Source organism: Musca autumnalis, unplaced genomic scaffold, assembly GCF_047663935.1.
Source record: "Musca autumnalis isolate F117 unplaced genomic scaffold, ASM4766393v1 scaffold_1, whole genome shotgun sequence".
NCBI lineage: Eukaryota > Metazoa > Arthropoda > Insecta > Diptera > Muscidae > Musca > Musca autumnalis.
Window position 1 is genome coordinate 202,590,860 of NW_027411644.1, and position 6,160 is coordinate 202,597,019.

Genomic DNA, 6,160 nt, shown 5'->3' on the forward strand with positions numbered 1-6,160 from the left:
TATGCAATCGGTTTCTTATATATTTCTTAATATTTTTCCATGCTCTACATTGCTATGTGGTTGTATTTTTGACATTTGCAAAAAATGCAAAAAAGTTATAACCTTAATAATAACTACTGAAGCTTGTGTAATATTAGGGAGGCGCCTGTGCAATGTAGTGGTCACGTTACAAAGTATTCTCCTTGATTCCTATGAAAAGTCTTGTTCATTAGCATATAGAAATTATACAGTTGATGAATTATCAACATTAGGTTCCCGGTCCTCTGACCTTCAGGTGGAGAACTGCCAACGCTTTGCTTAAGTCCTTTGCAGAGAAAACCGTAAATATCAGGCAGGACAGATCTGGTTGCAAAGAAATGCAGGCTATGTGAAGATGTAGAAGGGACTTAAACAATCGAGCACCTTTCTACCGGTGTCCTAAACTGACAGTCAAAAGACACAGACTATTTGCTGTCCGTGAGATTGCACATCTCTCTTACTCTCTTGCATAGATCCTGTGGCCCTTTTGAGATATAGCAGCATCCTTAAATGGTTAGGTTGCGGGTCATAAGTTCAATTAACCTCTACAATAATTGAGCTAAAACGCCATATTTTTGCACTCGAGTGCCTTCCAGGTAAAGTACGTCTTTATGTTTAAGATTCGTCAGCTCTGTACCCATAAATGATTTTAAGCTGTTCTTAAATAACACCGATCTGTTAGAATTGATAACAATCGATTATTTACTCGTATTTTGAAGCAAAGTTATTAAAAATAATAACATTTTTTGACCGGTTTTGTAATTCCGTTTGTAACACATCGAAATATTCATCGGAGACCCTATAAAGTATATATTCTTGATCAGGGTAAAATTCTAATTCGATATAACCATGTCGGTCAGTCCGTCTGTTGAAATCAAGATGCAGCACGCAATTTTTAAGATAGACCTTTTTAATTTTATATAGAAGTTTCTATTGCTCCTTGGGATGTTTAGTATTGCAAATGGGCTATATCGGTCCATGTTTTGATATAGACCCCATAGAACGAAACCACCCGATTTTCGGTATTTTGAAGGTTTAAGCTTTATTATCACACCGAAATGGCTGAAATTTGGTACTTAGTCTTCGTTGGGATATACAAATTTTCCCCAGAATTTTGTCGGTATAGGCGGTATAGGTTAGGCCCATGCCTTGATATAACCCCCATAGAATGGTACCTCCCGATTTTCGGTATTTTAAAGGTCGTGGCCTCAATATTCCATCGACATGGCTGAAAGTTGGTATTTGGTCTTCAATTGGCATATAAAACTTTCCATACTAAATTTGTCGGTATAGGTCCACGCCTTGATATAGCCCCCATGGAACGTACCTTCGGATTGTCGTTATTTTGAAGTTTGTGACCCCAATATTCCTCCGAAATTGCTGAAATTTGTTATTTAGTCTTCATTTGGGGTATACAATTTTCCATGTTGAATTTGTCGCTTTAGGTCTACTTCTTTACATAGTCCTCATAGAACTGTTTCTCCCGCTTTTCGATATTTTAAAGGTCGTGGTCTTAATATTCCACCGAATTGGCTGAAATTTGGTATTTAGTCTTCATATGGGTATAAAACTTTCCAAATAAAATTTGTCGGTATAGGTTCATGCCTTCATATAGCCCCCATAGAACGGAACCTCCCGATTTTCGGTATTTTGAAGGTTGTGGCCTCAATATTCCACCGAAATGACATTAACACACCGAAAAGTTTGGTATTTAGTCTTCGCTAAGGAAGTAAAACTTTACACCTTAAATTTTCCGGTTTAGGTCCACATCTTCATATAGCCCCCATACAACGGGTACCTCCCTATTTTTGGTATTTTGGAGGTTGTGGCCTCAATATTCCACCGAAATAAGCCATATTATCTTACCGAAATATCGAAGATTTGATATTTAATCTTCTTTGAGTCTAAAAATTTTCTTGCAGAAATTTGTGGGTATAGATCGACGTTTTGATATAGCCCCCATAGAACGGTATCTCCTGAATTTCGGTATTTTGAAGATTATCCACATTGTTTTACCGGAGTTGCTGAAATTTGGCATTTAGTCTTCTTCATAAACGAAAGGAAACAAAGGATATAACAAGTTCGGCCTGGCCGAACTTAAATCCGTTCTTACTTGTTTTTACTTAAATTGGCCATATTATTTCGAACATCTTTTTATAGGCCAAATCATATCTCTGTCATCCCTAATAGTCCGGTCAAAATAGACATGCGTATAAGGGGGAAATAGCAAAAATTCCCACAAAGCTGAATTTTGGTGGAAAGCTTGGGTTGGTCATTAGAAGCAACGTCCTAAAAGTCCCCATCGATCCCATGTGTGCAAAACAAGTTATTCGGGGTCAAAGGTCATTTTTGGAGGCATTATTCAGTTTTTTTAATTTTTCTTAAAAACGGTAATACTAAGCAAAAGCCCGCTAAAGTAAAAGTTGTAGACTCAATAATTGTCTACAAGATTGGTCTTTATGATTCTTAAAAAAGACTTACCATTTTCGAGATATCTCGATCTAAAGGTCAAATAAAAAATTAGCCGCGTAAGTACATTATGAGGCGAACCGGTTAAAGTAACGACACTATGTGTTAGATACTTCCGTAAGCTTTCAAACGATATCCACTTTGCAGTAATCGGGTCAGTAGAACCGGGTCTAACCCGGTTTTTAAATTTGGCCTTTCGGGTCTAATAACCGGCGAACCGGATCCGCAACCGTTGAAAATTATACATTTCCGTAATCAGCGCAACAAACCCTACCTTCGGACAAAACTTGAAAAAAATCGGAGAGTTTTCGTTGGGGTCGTTCCCGTTGGGCTTTCGATTATACATGTGGGTTAAATGGGCTATATTTGCATAAAATGACTCTAACATTGAATAACTCTACTAAACACGCTCCGATTTTGTTAGAATTTTTTTTAGAAGATAGCTATAATTTCGCTCTTCAAGAAAATATATATTTTTTGGGGGGACAGACCCGATTACTTCGCTTATTTTAGCCGGTTTGTCTGAATATGTGCATATTTCCCTTATAAGTGCATAAAAATCATGTGTTTTTTAGAACAGCTATATCTCACGAATGGTTCCTTCTAAGAAAAAAATTATAAGGGTCAAACTTGTAGATAATTTTTCTGTCTACAATATTTACTTTAGTCACTTTTTCATTAGATCCACCGTTTTCAAAAAATAAATCCGAAACCCTAAAAACCCTTAAATTTTGACCTTTGACCCCGAATATTTTTTTTTGCACACATGGGATCGATGGGGACTTTTAGGACGTTGCTTCTAATGGCAAACCCTAGCTCTCCACCAAAATTCAGCTTTGTGGGAATTTTTGCTATTTCAATGTCTATTTTGACTGGACTACAACGTCAAACCACCAATTGAACAAATGTTGACTTAATTTAATTTATGAGATAGTGTTCCCTAATAGAAAAGCAAATTGCGTCATAGCACTCTTAGCAGAAGTGTTGTAGAAACGTTTAAAGGAACTATAATGTCTGTGGATCTATTATTTCGCACATCAGTGTACTCTACTCCCATATATGTATTTTTTATCCGATTTCACTTATTTGATGCACGAAAACCCCTACAGGCAACGACATCTGTGCAACCAAAAACCTTACATAACCTTGGAAAATAATATAGACTAAAATCCAGCAACATATCACTTCTCCATACCAATAGCGACCCTTATGCAAATTTCCAAGACTCTAGTTTCAGAATTTTTGTCTGGGTGTTGTTGAGTCTATCAGAAAAAGTCAATAAGGCACCCAATCATTATCATAATTATGTAATGGAAGACATTGTTTAAGGCACTACCCAATAGGACTATTCAAATCACCCTTGGAATAAATAACTAACAAAAATACAGTTTCCATAATACACAGCAAATCTTTATGTTTGAATTGTTCCTCCATTGTCAGAGTTTACGTTAAAATGCATTCATGAACTGACATTCTGAAATTGGAAATTGTCAAAAAAAAAAAAAAAAAAAAAAAAAATCAAAAAAACCTACACGTTAAAGAAAAAATGTATTTTAAGTTCTGAGAACTTCTCATTGAATCGAATATATATACCAATTATTATTTTATAAATTGTCGATTGGTAAAACTGAGTGAAACGAATTGCAATTTCATGTCGTATTTTTTCCAGTTAAACTCAAAGAAACAGCGGTGCAAATGTGGGTGTGTGCAATGCAATATCACAGAAATAAATATACACATTTATTGATATGAATGAATTTGCAATATTCATTTGTATTTATCAAAAAATATAAAATGAAACAACAGCAATTGCAACAAAAATAATAACAGCAAAAATCATTGTTAGTTTGGTTTATGTATTGTGGCCAAAACAACAGCAGCAACATCAACAACACCAACAACTTTGTACATACATATACCAGTATCGTACATTGTACATCAATAAATTGCATTTCATTCATTCATTTATTCATTTAACTGGCAAATTTGAATTTGATATTTTTCACTTCAACAATGGTGGAATATTTTGTAGCTGAACGTTTCAAATTGTTGTCCAATGTAAAAATAAATGATTTTTTATTGTTGTGCCCATCAACCTCAATTCAATGCAAATGGATAGACATTTATGTATGTAAATGAATATGTATGCGGTTGGATCGAATTGAAAGTAATTAGAAAATATTATGTGGATTGAATTTGGTTTCGATGTAGTAGAATGTGGATTCCATTCTCCCATTGGGTACATAAACCAACACAATACTTTTGAAGCCCTTTTAGATTAGCACATCATACCTACGTAAAATAATTATCTGTGCAATTTAATATTGTGCTATTTTTTGTCGAAAACATAATATATTTCCAATATTATTTTTACATTGTAGTTAGTGCTTGTGTATGCTTTTAAAATATAAAAGATAATTGTGTATTTATTTTATAATTAAGAAAAATAATTTATAAAAACTTTGTCATAGAAACATTTTAAAAGATTTTGCTGAAGAACCGTTCGGATCTAATTGGACCTTTCTGCCAGATAGTGCTCCGATCCACGTTGATCGATTTACAAAGGACTTTTTAAAAGCACGAAATGTACGGCTATTGGAGTAGCAACCTGTGAGATACGGCCACAAACCCATTGAAGATCTTTGGGCATACTATCCGCCAAAGTTTTCTCAAAGTCAAAGAAGTACACGACGCTGAAAAAATTTAAATGTGTAGTACTGGAGGAATTGGAGAATATCACCACTAAGACCTTAAGAAACCTTGTCAGCTCTATGATACGGAGGCTACAACAAGTCCTAATATTAAATGTTCAACAATACAATATCATATTAATTTTACCTCAATTGGCCTCAATATCCCTCCAAAATGGCTAAAATTTGGTATTAAGTCTTCCTTGGTGGTATAAAACTTTCCACCTGAAATTTATCGGTATAGGTCCACGTCTTCATATAGCCCCCATAGAACTGTACCTCCGGATTTCTGGTATTTAAGAGGTTGTGGCCTCAATATCCCTCCGAAATGGGTGAAATTTGGTATTATGTCTTCCTTGGGGGAATACAACTTTCCACCTGAAATTTGTCGGTGTAGGTCCACGTCTTCATATAGCCCCCATAGTACGGTACCTCCCGATTTCCGGTATTTTGAAGGTTGTGGCCTCAATATCCCGCCAAAATGGCTGAAATTTGGTATTAAGTCTTCCTTGGGGGTAAACGATATTCCACCTAAAATTTGTCGGTTTAGATTCAGGCCTTCATATAGCCCCCATAGAACGATACCTCCCGATTTTCGGCACTTTGAAGGTTGAGGCTGTGATTATACATTTCACTATTTTATTGACTTGTCTGAAAATAATTTTAAACAGAAAAATTGTACATACAAACATTTTTGTACCTATTATTGAAATATGGGTTGCATAAGAAAATATGTAAAATGCATAAATTTGGCATATGCAAAAATGTGTGCATTTTGCATAATTTTGCATATGTCATATGTTTCGATTGCAACTGAATCAGAAGCCAAACATATGCCTAGTCCCAATTTGACCTGAATCGGACCAAAAATAGCGGTTGCATAAAATTCCGCTGTCTACATATAAGATAGTATCTGGCATATTGAGTGAGAGACTGAAGCCTATGGTCAATGAAATTATTGGACCGGGAAAATCCACCATTGA